The sequence below is a fragment of the Cryptomeria japonica genome, chromosome 6 (assembly GCF_030272615.1).
Source record: "Cryptomeria japonica chromosome 6, Sugi_1.0, whole genome shotgun sequence".
Lineage (NCBI taxonomy): Eukaryota > Viridiplantae > Streptophyta > Pinopsida > Cupressales > Cupressaceae > Cryptomeria > Cryptomeria japonica.
In genome coordinates, this window is record NC_081410.1 from 159227094 (window position 1) to 159243220 (window position 16127).

Consider the following 16127-nt stretch of genomic DNA (forward strand, 5'->3'; position numbering starts at 1 on the left):
CTTGAATGCGATTTTGTGTAACAATGAGAAAGTTGGGGGAATTGGAAGGAAAAATCAATCCTAGAGAGACTTTGCTAAGTAGGTGGAAAGGAATCATTTGTTGGAGATCCACTCATCTAATGGCAACTACACCTAGATTAATCAGAGACTAGGCTTTAGTCACATTGCAAAGAAACTAGACCACTTCTTCTTTGATGATGACCTTGCCAACTTTCAATATGGATTTGAGTGTCAAATATTGTCATGTTTAGTATCTGATCATTTTCCCTTACAATTGTAGATCTTGGGAGATAAGAAACCATATAGGAGCTCATTTAAATTTGAAAACATGTGGATGAGAAAGCCTTTTTTTTTACATTGACAAAAGCATGGTTGAGTCGGGACAATTTTTATGGCTCAAATATGTTCATCTTCATATCTAAACTGAAGAGGTTGAAGCAAAACCTAAATTTTGGAACGAAACACATTTCAAAGATATCTTTGAAACAAAATGTGCATTAGAGACAGAATTGCAGAATCTTGAGGAGGTGGTCATCAAAGATGGTATGAATCAAGATTTGTTCTTAGAGGAGAAAGAACTTATGACCGCATACAAGGACATCCTAGCTAGGGAAGAGATATTCTGGAAACAAAAATCATGGGAGGCATGAATCAAGGAGGGTGACAATAATACAAAGTATTTTCACAACAACACTAAGCAAAGAAGAATGGTAAATCATTTTGCTTCCCTCAAATTATCAAATGGGTCAAGACTTGAGGATCCGAAGAATATTGGTAGAGAGGCAAATTCTTTCTTCAAGAATATCCTTACCTACTAAGAGGGATTGGACCTATTAGCACAAAGAGAGATGTTACAATACATCCCTGATTTGACCGTAGAAGCTCAAAACAATCTCGTTAACCAATAATTTTCTTTATCAAAGATCAAATTTGCACTCTTTCAACTCCACCCAAAAAAGGCCCCTAGTCTACTTGGATGGCCAACAAGTTTCTTTCATAAGTGTTCGTAAATTATTTCTTAGGATCTTGTTGATGTTATCAATGCCTCTTAGCGATTAGGGCACTTATTGAGGGAGGTGAACAGTACCTTCATTGCTCTTATTCCTAAGAAGATGGTTGCAAAAACACTTGATGACTTTCGTCCCATCTCTCTATGCAACACAATCTACAAGGTAATGGCAAAAGCCATGGCAAACAAAATGAAAATCATTCTTCTAGACATTATCTTAGATGAAGAAATAGGTTTTTAAACCTGGCAAATCCATCATAGATGAGGTAATTATTGCCTAAGAGACTACACACTTTATTTAGATAATCAAAAATCTCAGGATGATTATCAAATTGGATATTAAGAAAGCATATGATCGAGTGGAATGGAGATTCTTGCTCAAAATCACAGAGGCATTTGGTTTCAATACAAGATGGATAAACTAGATTTATATGTGCATCTCTACCCTGAGATTCTTAGTCCTGGTGAATGGCTCACTCAAAGTTTTTTTTGAAGTATCACAGGATATTCAACAAGGTGACCCACTATCACCTTTCTTATTCATCATAATGGTTGAAGATCTAGGTAGAGCTTCGACCAAGAGTGTTGAGAGAGAACTCATTCAGGGTCTGGAAGTTACGAGTTATTTGCCCTTATTGTCACACCAACAATTTGCAGATGACACCATGCTCTTTGGCACCACTAAGCAAAGGAAGGCCTACCACATGAAAAACATATTAAATTGATATGCCCTAACTTCAAGACAAAAGGTCAGTAGAGACAAATCCTTAATTTTTTTCTTCAATACAATTCCTCAAATAGAAAGAGACATCTTACAGATCATGAATTTGGACAACGACAATTACCATGCTCCTATCTTGCCCTTCCACTAGCCAAAGGTCTCAGAACTAGCAATATTTGGGATACTCTAAAGTAGAAAATGGGTGACAAGATGGCCTCCTAGAAGGGAAAGTGGTTGTCATGGGTAGGAAGGTTGACCCTGCTAAAGTCGATTATCTTTGTCATGCCTATATATCTAATATCATGCATAGCTCTCCCCACAAGTGTGTCTAATGAGTTGAATCAGATGTTGAGGAAGTTTTCCTGGTAGGGATTGAAAGATAAAGACAAGATTGCACTGGTTGCATGGGATACAATATGTATATCTAAGGATGAAGGTGAGGTGGGTCTCAAAAACCAAGCTATCCAAAACAATGTATTAGGGACCAAACTAATTTGGAGAATGTATAAAGAGCCTCATAGGAAATGGGCTCAAATATTTCAGCAAAAATACTTGGAAAGTGACAACCTTGAATGTGTCCTAACCACCCCTAATCCTCCAAAAGGCTTAAGAGTTTTAAATTTCATGCAAAAGTGTAAGTCAATCATTGCGAATTGTATATCATGGGATGTTCATGATTGTAACAAAACTCTTTTTTGGGTAGACTCTTGGGTTAGGTATCTTAACCTTGATAGCTTCATTACTATTCCCAATATCAAGGACACACTAACTCAAATTTGGGGCCCTTGTGTCAGGGACTATGTGAATATTGACACCTCAGATAGTATGCAATGTTGGAGATGGAAGGACTTCACATTGTTCAATTTTAATGAGCAAGATGTAGACCAACTAAAAAATGCCCTAACAGATAGAACTTTCATTTTAAATAAGAGGTAGATGAACTTGTATGGTGTGGCTCTACATCGGGCACATACATTGTTAAATAGGGCCATGTGAATCTCACGAGAACCATAGATAGGGAAGAAACTGATATGCCCCTCTAGTTGTGTTGGAACAATTATGTTTTACCTAAAGCAATATTGTTTGTGTGGGCTACTATGCATAAAAGAATCTTAACTACATAGGGATTTAGGAAGATGGGTTTCCCGGGTCCTTCTAGATGTAATTAATGCAAATAGTAAGAGGAATTAATTGATCATCTTCTTCTGGGTTGCCCTTTTTCCCAATAGTGTTAGATATGGCTCTGTACTAATTTGGAGTGGATCAGTGCTTTGCCCAATGATATTTTATACCTATTCCAAAATTGGCCAAATATTAAGAAAAAGGCAACTTTTAATTGTATGCAGAACATATGCCCCTCAATCCTCATATGGGAGTTGTGGAAGGAGAGAAATTGGAGGTTGTTCCAAGGAGAAGAAATGTCTTTAGTCTCTTTTCAAAATAATGGGGAGACGATCATTATGGAAATTTGTCAATAATAGATTTGAACAGTTTGCTCCAAAATATGTCATCTTCACAAATTGGGATGCAAAGATGAGGTTGGCTTGGACTGGTTTGAGGATACTGACAATGATTGGAAAATATGACCATAATTTCATGTCACCAAGAGAGAATGTATCTTAGTTAGCACCACAACATGGTTAATTTAAGATGAAAATTTAGATGGATCATCTAAAGGGAACCTGGGTATCTCTGGCACAGGATGCATAATAAGAGACTAGAATGGGAACATGATCAAAGCCTCATCCAAACCACTCCCAAATTTATGTAGGGATCTTAGAATTCAAAATTTGGTGATTCAAGGGGACTCTAGCATTGCTATAAATAGAATTAAGATGAGATCTACCCCAAATTGGAAATTGAAAGCCTTGTTGGAAAAGGCAATGCAAACCATTTCAAACTCCAAAATTTTTGACCATAAATCATATTTATAAAGAAGGTAATAAAGAGGCAAATAAAATCGCCAAAAAGGTGGCATATGGGATAGATAATCTAGTGAGTGGGTTGGACAATGAAATTAACCTTGCTCACACTTAATTTAGAACATATGGACTCAAGACAAAATGTCGCGTCTTCTTGGCATTCCATTAAGAGAAATTTGTCCCTTGTCAAGTAGGAGAAGCCTCAATACTTTGGCATCAGAAGTTGCATCTTGGGTGGTATCATGGTAATTTATGGTTTCCCAAGGATAGAATGTTTTCTTTCCTAAACAATCAATGAAGCATTGGTTGGTAGCACATGTGAGATAAATTTATATACCTCCCCAGATAAGGAATTTCATCATTCAAAAATATTGGTGGTTGAGGTTCCATTGCTTGAAGCTCAAATATATGGATTTCCCGATAAGATTGCGTGTAACCTGGAAATATACTTCAAAAGTGAGCCTGCAAGATTGATTAATTTTCACAAATAACAAGAGAATCCTACATAATACTCCAAAATTTACCAATGAAACCAATAAAGGAGCTAAAATTTAGAACATTATAACTTCACTTACTGTCCCATTGTGTCCTATCACCATTTGAACTTGGTTGCAGATATTTGCTCTCAGACTGCACTTTAGTTGCTTCCAAGATGACAATTTGATGAATGGATTGATAACTGCATGTTTGATAAAAGCTAAATGATTGTGCAAAACTATATGAAAATGATTAAGCTAAAATGCCAAAGGCACACTATAAATTACTAAAAATGCTTGATGGCTAAAACTCACGTGAATGCAAGATAACTCCTAGATGACTATTAGATTCAAAATGCTCAGGAAATGCCATTTTTATAAATTTTTATGAGCAAAAATCCCATGTGGTAGAGATCAACGATTGAGATTACATCTTGCAAGATTGATGGCTATGAAGAGATTGGTTGGAATGTGAGAGAAAAAGGTGGAAGTAGAGACCAAGTGTCAGAAGGCTCACCTTGACTGGAGTTCAAGACTTGAGAGAATGTAGGATGGTTGGAGAAGATTTAGGGATGTTGAGACAAGTGGACTCAACTTCCTCCAAGAATGTAGGGACATTGGAGAAAATATAGAAGAATTGAAAATGTGTGTATGTACACATTATTTCATTTAGGAGATGGAAGTTGAAGATAAATATGACTATTAATAATTTGTTTAGCCACAAAATTGTGAGTTGGCAAGATTGAGTGATGTGGAGATGAGGTGAGGTGGAAAAGAAGATTAAATAATTGTAGAATTATTTAATTAATGGAGACTTTAGAAGAATGCATAGGGCATGATTAAATATTAAATATTTAATAAGATTGAATTAGAAGAATGACTAAATTAATTAAATTAATTAAACTTTTCAATTTAATTATTTAATAGAAGAATAAATATTAAAAGGAATTAAATAAATTAAACTTTTCAATTTAATTATTTAAAAGAGGAATTTACATTAAATAAATAATAAATATTTATTTAATTATTCATAGCCAAATTTGAGTGTATACAGACTGCATAGTGACAAAAGACAAATGATGTTCCCAGGACAAATATCAAACTTGTGGTTGAAGACAATAACCAAGGGCCATATGATTCTATGATTTTATCAGCTAGTGATTGAGGTAGTTAAAATGGTGCTCAACAAGGAATTTTCAACAAATGAGGATCAATACTAGGTCAACTTTGATATCTCCTCAAGATTCCTTTCCTCATTGTTGGATTTAGGAGGCATGAAGGTTGACATCCTCCTTCAACTATGAGAGGTCTTCAAGCCAGATATCCTTGTTGATGACATTGACATAGTGGTTTCGGCAAAGATTGGGGTTGGGATACTATGGCCAAAGGACATCCCCAAGTTCAAACTTGGTGCGACAGTCCCTTGATAACCTTTCATATTGAATATGGATGATTGGGCTCTTGGAGACCATCAACACTAGGCTACCATTGGGTGTGATTTCCTCATAAGGGTGAATGCAAATGATATGGAAGAAAATTTGGACTGGTTTGTCCATTTTTGTAGACATAGTCTTGACTAGAGACTTTTTTAAAGCCGAATAAAGGGTGGTCATCTTTTTGTCTTTTGGCTCCTATGGTGCAAAGTATAATATTTTTACTAGTTTTTTGAGCCTTTTTTGGTTGTCTTTGTTTCTAAATTTTGGATTATGTCAGGGTTTTTAAAATTCAAAGTATATCTTTTTGCAATATTTTGACATGCCTAGGAGCTATGAGGGCTAGGCTAGGGCTTTTGGTTTCCTTCTATGTTTGCAATATTTGACAACATGTGGAAGTCTACTGATTTTTGATGTAAAATATGTAATTTTTGTAATTTTGTTAAGATTAATATAAATACTTTTTGATATTTAGTTTATTGAGCAAAAAAAAAATGAATAGAAGTCTTGGTTATATAAAAGAGGAGAGGATGAGAGGACCAAGTGAATATATCTACCTTTAACCAATCAATAATTAGTAGAAAAATAATTTAGTAATTTTGTATGATAGTTAGTGTAATGGTGAAAAATTAGGGTTTCTACCATTAAAGGTATGGAAATTGCTAACTTGACATTACATTCAAAAGAGGAAAGGGAATCCACTAGATTCAGTCCCAAATCAGACAAGGACTAAATACTAAATGGATTTGGGGTGATTGTGTGATGGTTTTACTCCTCTTTTGTAAATTGAATTGTTGAAATAAGGTAAAATTCTGAAAAATGAAGGTAAAACTTAGAAAACGGTGAGCTACAGATGCGAGATTTTTGCATGCACCTAGATTTGAGAAATATATGCAAATTCGGATCTGATCCTCGAAAACACTCCAAAAATGTCGGGACTGTGGTGGTGGGCACCCCGGTCCTACTTTTTCACAGGTTGAAAATGGTCGATTTGTCTCTACAAATAATTCTTATTCTAAAGATCATAGCTCTGTACCTATTTCTTGCACATAGAAAGAAGGGAAAATAGGTTGGGAATAGGGGCTTACCTTAGGTCAAACCCCAGCTTTGGAATTAACCATGAAATTGAAATAAATATAATTGAAATGACTATAATGAAATATTCTCCTTTTGAGGAAGATGAACTAAATTATGACTGAAAATTGAGTGATGATACCTCCTTGTGAAGTTTTCCTTTCCTCCACACGGAATTAGGGGTTTATGAAGTCTTCAACAAAATAGGATGAATGATGTCCTCCTCAATGCTTGAATCTTAACTTTATTGATGCTCCAAGGATTGAAGGAAGACTAAAAAATGCTCAATTGCTCTTGAATGCTTGATTGTTTGATATCAAAATCTCCTTGTTGTGAATGTATGTGATCATCATCAATGAGAAGAAAAATCCTCCTTTTATACTTGCACATCGAGAAAATTAACTAATTTTCCAACATGATCCGATACAGAAAGGGGAATCTCACTCATTTTTTAATTGCAAAAATGGGTTTAAAGAGGGCCCAATTTAGGGAGGAACATGGCATGGCACCATGGTCCCAGTGAGGACCAGGGCGCCATGCCCTGGTCCTACCCTATTTTAGGTTAGGATCAAGGTGCCTAAGGGGGGGGGAATCAAGTTTTGTGGCATTTATGATGGGTATGACCATAATTAGGTCTTCAAATAGGCCAAGGGGTACAAACACTAAGATGAAGACCCAAATGCGGTCAAAATCGCAAAGGGGTACGATTTTAAGACGTTATAGTTATATTAGACAAATTTATCTTAGCATCAATATTATGACTATCTAAAGATTTGAGATGTTGATTCTTATGTTTTTTTGTTTTTTACTTTTATTCTAGTAAAATGTCTCTTGGAAGTATCACTACATAGAAATATCAAGTGCACAAGAGTGTTTAACAGTGGAAAGAAAGAGATGCGTTATATCACTCTAGATGGTAGGTTCACAAAAGTTTATGGTTATCGCTTTGTTCTGCTGAATCACTTTAGGCACAATGATAAGGTTAACTTCCATTTTTTTCTACTCTGTTCGATGAATGCATCCCTTAAGGCCTACAAAGAGAACCTGTAATGCCCCGCCAGGAACCCTAAAGGAAAACAACACAACTAGGCAACTAAAGGGTGAAATAATTTTTTTTTTGTTAAAGACTAAGTGCACTAACTAAAACCATTGCACGTTTATTAACACAACAGAAGTCTACCATATGTTTTCCTAAGGGTAACCAACGAAGATTAATTTCGTAGATTATATTAACACCACAGTTAATCCATTTAATTAGATAAATTGAAAACTTAAGTTTAAAACTACACATACATCCAAATTTCATAATAAAGAAATAAAAGTATTCCAATGTATCCAATTTCCATAAACCATTTAAACTTAAGATCAAAACAATAACATTCATTTCACTGACATAATAATATTACAATATCCATAAATACATGGCTTCCAATAATACCGTTGGTTACAAAGATACAATATCAAGGTTATATAAAAGTCTAATACAATGACCACAAGGTCTCAACTAAACAATGATCTCGAACAAGAGCTGGTACATAAACCACGAACCAAGAAACACCAACAAAGCCTTTCCTCGCCTAAAGATACAATCCAGAACATCCGATGGGAAGTGGCACTACCACTCGACCATGTGATCCTGAAATGGAACCACCCCACCGTGCTAGGAGATAGTAGAAAACCCTCAAGCAAGCAAAGTAAGACAAGTACAAAAGGACTACAAGACTCTGCAAACATCCATGTGACTCAACTCACAAAACACAAGTGACTCTAAGAAGAGAGTGTCATCGCATAGCTTGATGGTTACCATGGTACAGCCTCCATAGGTCCCGACCCCCATCCTTGGGTTTCTCCTGGTAACCTCTCCCGAGCCTCTAGTTCCAACTAAGTCTCATGCAGACCCTACCAATCATTTCATGAAGACAAGGTGGTAAGTTTGCCATTCTAGGCCTTCTCGTAACATTATGAGCCCTGTACAAGCACTCACCTATGCACGAGGTACACTTATCTTAATTAATATTTATCTCACTCCCCCCCAATATATTATTATGTTATCACTTTTTAACCAACTTTCGACAGGTTATCCTATCATCCACTTTGGGCACGGCCCCCGCTTGAAAGCCACTCTCTCTCCGAGGATACTAACAGGAAATGTTTCTCTCTACGAGAACTCTATGGCGAAACAGACAACCATAAACAATCCTGACAAGCACAGGTGAAGGATACACAAATACCAACCCAAGATTGACCATTTGGACAAAAACACACAATGGCTCATATCAAATAGGTTATACAACAACACCTGGTCCAGGAGAAATAATAACATAGGACACAATGACAATTCAACCAGAATACTAATGGAATTTAAGCTTGACTGAAAACATCATTTACATAAGATCCTAATGTTTATGGTGAAAATGGATAACAATAATAACGATATTGAAAGGCTAAATGAATTCAACCACAAAACCCTAGCCTAACAACAACAAAGATCCACCATAACATATGAAGATTACCTAAGACAATGCAAATCAAATGAAATCACAAAGATTATACCATCACATGTCTAATAGGGTTTGGATCTCCATTCTTCCTATCTCCATTGATCTTGTTTGATGTATTTGTTCTTAGATTTTATGTGCACAAGAGCTCAACAAAGAACGGAATGTGGTTGCAAGTAGGATCATAGTGTAGTCAAGTCCTTAAGATGATTGATTAGGGTTTGATAATGAAGGAGGCATCTCCTTATATAGAAGACACAATATGAAATGGAGGGATAAGATTGAGAGGTGTAAAAGGAGGTCGGCTATGATTAGAGGGTAGGTAGAGAAAATAATAAAATAATAAGAGGGGTAGGTAGTGTATGAATTAAGAGATGAATGACATTTGTCATGGGTAGAAAAGGTTAATGAACTAATTAAATAAATAAAGATTTATATAATTAATAGAAGAAGTGGGATCAATTAAATAAATAAGATATTTATTTAATTTAGGAAAATGATAATTTAAATAAATAAATGTATTTATTTAAATAAGAAATAAGGCTAGAAGAGGATAAATGAATTAATTAAATACATAAAGATTTATTTAATTAATAGAAGAATTAAGCCTAGATAATTAAATAAATAAAATATTTATTTAATTAGACTGGACAATTTTGGGTGTCTACACCTAATACAAGCAATCTTTTCTCAACACAGCGAAAGCATGAATTACTTGCAAATAAAGATTTCCCAGAAAACAAGAAATACGACTATATTTAAATAAATCAATTTGGTCATTTGTCTAATAAAGTTAAATAAATTCACATATGAATTAATCTCCTAACGTGTTTACAAACATAAATATGGGATCTTAATTTATAAACTTTTTTTTTTCTGAAAAAAACTAAATTTGAATTAATTATATATAAACTAAAATCTTCAATTATAAAATTTCTCACATTTATAATTTAGCAAAACCTTATTTAAAATCCCAAAACATAAAGAAACTATTTTAATTAAAAGTAATATATATATATATATATATATATTAAAACAAATATATTATTATTTTATTTTATTAAATTTCTTTAAAAAGAAAATTAAAATAAAATAAAATAAAAATAATAATAATCATCACTATTTGGCCACCCTAAGGTAGTGGTGCTACCATAGGCAGCCAACGCTACCCTTGGGCAGCGCTATTGTCCTATGGTAGTAGCCACTACCAAAACTAGTGCGGCGTGGGTTGAGGCATTGCCTCCCCACATTTTTTTAATTAAATTTTTCTTTTAAAACATAAAATTACAGTTTTATTAAAAATCATTACAGCAGCATAAAAAGACTAAATACCCAATTCAATAAAATTCTTTTAGAATTTTATTCCTTTTTTTTTTAAAATTAGATACTCTCATAAATTTAATTCAAAATTAAATTTATTCCTAAAGTGATCAACAATTTCCACAAAGATACCTTTATTGAAAAAAAGAACTATTAGAACAAATCAAACAAGAGAGGATAATTTCTCAGGTAAATACCCTTTCTCATGAATCTTGCAATTTCCATGCATCCTAAAATCTTGACAAATTTTCTATAATAATTTATCTTAATTTTCTCAAAATTACATACTTCCCATAAATTAGAAATACACATCAGGCAAGGATTTTAAAACAAAACTTGAATTCACCAGAAGAGGGTTTGTATTTGACAATAACTTTACACACACATATCAATCAGAGAAAAATAGAAATATTTATTAAAAACCCACAACTAAGAATTCATCCAACCTGGTATAGCTTTCCTGGAAGAAATCTATAGAAGAGCCCTAATCCTTTCAATAAACTTCCAATAAATTTCTTCACCTAAAATTCTTGACCTGTTCCCGTGTAACTAAAATAAAGACCTATTCCCCTATTTAAATTAAAATTCTAGGTTCAATAGCTTTTTCACAAAAAACCTAAATTTAGAATAATAGTAATTTTTATTTTATTTTCTAAATTTATCACAAAAGATAAGCTAACATGCAATAATTAAAAAACACCATTCTTTCTTTTCTTTTCTCATGCACATTAATTAATTTTCTAAATAAAGAATTAAAACAATATTTTTATTTTAATTAATCCTTTTATTCATTTATTTAATTATAACTTTAGAAAATAATAAATACAATTAATCTAATTTATTTTTCTATTTAAATAAAAATATATTTCTAATACCATGTAGCTCAATTTAATAATTTCTTTAGTTAACTAAATTTATAATTTCAATGCATAAACAATACAATAATGAGATAATTTCGTAAACTTAATTAATTAATTAATTAAATCCACTAAAACACTCAAATTTAAACAAATCTCAAGCAATTACCCATAAAAGATAAAATGACAAAACACGAAGATCGAACTAACTGACAAGACGACCAACTGATGACACTCATACGAGTGTAACTGAGTAAAATAGGGTCAACTACTATCTCCTCCACTTCCATCGGAAAATATAAGGCACACTCAGACCTGTGAAGCCAGGTGGAGACAATACCCCGTACCTACCCGGTACTTGTACCTGCAATATCCTGCATCACCAAACCACACATGCATATATATACAATATAGAAAACACGACATACACACCGACGAAGGAGAATCGCGACGTTCCCTGTCTCATCGAAATGAGTGAAGGAAAATCGTCCCCTTGCATCCAATACACTCGCAAACACAAAACATATAATTACACATTGCATAGATAAAGTAAAATGGCAGTACATAGCAATAATCCATAAAATGCCATAAATCACAAATACTGAAATACTGCAAATAAATTATACATCTCATATTCAGATAAAGCATAATGTCATAAAAATCTAAATAATATATCATGGTAATGTATCCACTGAAAACAACCAATAATAAAATGTGAGTCTAATGAGTTCAAACAAGTAGGGGTACTACAGAACCCACTGGGTGATACAACCATGCATCAAGGCCTTATGGTCCTAATTTATGACCATCTCAAGGCGAACCAAATTGCTCGGATGCAGCCCTCTATGGATTCTAAGGATGAGGGGTCTGACCCTGCCTTCTCAAAGGAAAAGGAGTCTGAAAGTGACCCTTCGACTGACACTGAGGACAACAAGGATGTCTCGGATTATGAAAGTGGGAAGAAGAGGAAATACATCAAAACTAGACCTTCATCCTCTAAGGGCAAAAAGCCTAAAGGTAGACACTTGATTAGCATTTCTTCGGAAGAGGAGGTTCCAGACGACTCTGAGGAGGAGAACCCTCAAGGGTTGCAGAAGAAGAAGACAAAAGCTCATACTCAGACCAGGAAAAAGCACAAGAAGAAAGAGGAGATTGTTAAGGAACCAAAAGTCCACAAGCAGGTAACGGCCTTGGAAGCTGATCAGAATCTGGAAAAGGAGACCATGGAAGAGGCTCTTAGGGTTGTTGACACAACTACCACCCAGCACACCCCTAAAGAGGAACAAGCAACCCCTGGAAAAGTTGACCCCCCCTCTAACCCTCCCCCCGAGGGTCTGCAAGGTTTCATGGAAACTATGGAGTGACTTATTAATGGTTACAAGAAAGCTGTGGACGAAAACAAAAAACTCTGTAACAGAATCTTGATCCTGGAAACCATCAATACTGGGGAAGGGAAGACCATGGCCAGCTACATAGAGGACTTGAAAAGAACCATTGCTAAAGCCGAAAACATGAGAGATTGTTTCAACCCCAGGTTTGAAAAAATTGAGAAGGATTTGTTGGAAAGGAAAAATCTTGCTGACACTAATGACCACACTCTCTCGAAAATTGTTAGCAAAATCGGTAAAATTGAGGAGTGTCTAAAGAACATTGCTGAACAGAGCCTAAGCATCCTAAAGATTTTAGCTAACAACACCAACACTCTCATCAGCAAACTGGATGAAGAAAAGGAAATCCTGGACATTGACCCAGAAATTGAAGGAACAGGGGAAGCTCAAGGCCCCAGAACCCATACTAGAGGCAAAAAGAAGGATAAGAAACCTAACAAGGATCTGGAAGACCTTAAAGCTATTGGGGCCACTTACGACGAGCTGGAGATAAAGGCGGAGGAGCTGTTGAAGAAAATTACTGTGTAGCGCCTTCTTTGTTTGTTTGTTGTTGTTTGTTTTGTTGTCCTTTCGGTTCGCTAGCTTTTTTGCCAATCTTTTTGCATTTGGTTCTTAAGCACTGAACTTTTTGGTGTCTTATCTTAATATCCTTTGTTAAAGGTTTCGGGTCTTGAAAACCTGCTTTTTTAATTAATCAGAACAGTGGAAAGAAAGAGATTAAATATATCACTAGGTATTAAGAGTAGAAGGATTTTTTTCTTCTTTAGAAGACAATGAAAGGAGCATGGGGGTTCGGTCTAAGGGAAGGGAAGCTAAATAAATAAAAATAACAAGTTTATTTTATTTTTATTTTTGTTTTGTTTTCATCAAACACAAAGAATAATTATTTATGGCATTTATGTAGTTCGTGCAAATACATTAGTTTAATGTAAAGTGCATCTAGTGATGAGTGTCTATGTACTTCATAGAATGGATATAGATTTGATTCAAAAAGCTGATTTATGGGGTAGTTAAAGTGATCGAGATCCTCTACCTCCTCTAGTCATCATTGCTCTTGTTGCTTAGCAGTGTTGTTTACTACTACTAAGCTTTGTTCTAGGCTTAACCCCATTTGACTCTCAAGATGTGATCATTGTACCCAACCACTTTATTTGTGAAGTGTGTACTTATATTTCCTTATTAATAGTTCATGTTCACACTTATTCATAAAAATAGGGATATAATTTGTACATCTTTTAGAGAAATATATTAGGAAAAAGGGAAATGAATGTTCTTTTGGACCTCTATTTTAGAGAGTCTCATACATAGAATTGGTTACTTAGAAATGATTAAAAACTACCTTTACCTTTTTATCTTTTTAAATATACATTTTTTATTGTTTTCATATGTAGCGTTTATAGATAATTTAATTAAAGAATTGTGATATGTTGACACGAATATTTGAGTATTTGTGGACAGATATGATATGAGTGAACAATTATGTTTTTATTTTATTACATTTTACCCTAGATACGTATGTCTTAATGTATTTTTTCAATATATAAATTGTAGAGGAAGTTAAGAATGGCTTCCTATTTATCCACAAGTTTCCCTTAATTTTTTAATAAGATTTCCTATCAACAATCAATACAAAATTATTATTATTAGGCCCATTTAAGTACTATCAAAGGGGTTAGCTCCCTATATTAATTGAAAAAAAAATATTAAATGATGTGAGAGATGGTATTTATCCCATTTGCAAGTACATTGATATGCTTGAGTTGTTGAGGGGTTATGAGATCCCCAAACACACTCACGTAGCTTGCAACGGGTGTCATATCACAATTTTCAATACACTCTTTGTATATCTCCAAGACCTTGGCCATAACCTGCTTCTTGTAAATAGTTGCAATGTAAAAAATACCAACTATCTATATGGCCATGTTTGGATGTAACACTAACTTTGTCAATAGCTAGCAACACATCCATCTGGATGTTCTCCTTAACCAGGAAGTTAGCAAAACTACCTACAAGGTTGTGAGAGCTTGTAGCTTGCAACACGTCTATGAAGACAACTTCCATGATTGTCCCATTATGCACATGATTGTTATTGGTTCTGATCTGCCCCAACATGGTGAATGTGACACCCCAAAATTTATCATCTTCTACTTGGAACAACCACCTAATCAGATCCTCATGGGACTCCTCTAACACTTGAGACCAAAAATTTTACTCTCTACCATTGTGCCACACCACTTGATTCAACTTCCACCACACACAGCTAACCATTGCCTTCACCTTTTAGTGTTGTATATTAAAATTTCCAACTGGCTTATATAGATGAGGATACATCTAGGGTCTGTTAGTGCATAACTTATGTTTGCTTCGTGATTTAAGGTGAGAGCACAATTTGCACTGTAATCACAACAAAGGTTGCATTTTTTGCATATAATCTAACAAACGGAGAACTACAAGATTAATTGTGACCTATATCTCTTCCACTGCCAGCGGTTGCCTCTGTTTCCACCGTAAATCCTCTGATCATGCAGTGGCTCTTTTTGTATAAATCATGCATTGAGAAGATTGTAAACAACAATGAATTAATTTAGTTTTCATTCATATGCAGATTCATTTTTCTACTTTGTTCATTTCTTTTGTTCTTTGCTCTGTTTTCTAAGTTTTGTTTCTTCTTTCAGATAGGTCTGTATTCTGCTATGCAAAAAATTTAACATGGTATCAGAGTCTGAGAGCTAGGAGGAAGGACAAATTATTTGCAGGCATATTTCTGAAGATTAGCATCACCATGGAAGCTAACATCTATTTCTAGATGCATGCTTATTCTTTCCCTAATTTTTGCATGCTCCTTGCTTCTTTTTTTCCTATATTGATTCTTTAAAATTGTACATGCTTTGCAAGCACCGAATGATGAAGATTTGAAAAATTTGGGGCTTTGTAAAATTTAAACTTTTAGAAAGTTTATACGGGGTTTTTCTTAATGCATTTATTCTAGGTTTCTTTCAATAAGTTTCCTGAATAAATAGAAGATTAAAGTTGTTATGCACTCTTCCTCCAATTGACAGCCAAAAATATTCTTTTGTTCTAAATTCCTGTCTATATGAGATTCCAATGTTGCAACTTTGTTTGCTCCTAGAGATCCTTTCTAGCATGGTTGCTGACTACATGAGATTCCAGATTTGCATCCCCGAGTGCTTCCAGAGTTTCTTTCTAGTGGGACATTATTTAGCAATGGATATAGAATGGCATCATCCAAACTGGAGGTCATCTTTGCAGTTCTTCAGTTTGGAGCACATTTCTACAGATTCATATCTTCCTGTCTTCAGATGATCAGTTTCTATATTCAGATACTGTGTACCTATCTGTTCATCCATTTGAGAAATGCAAAATATGTACAACTACATTCTCAAAGTATCCTAGAGGTACTCATGCAGT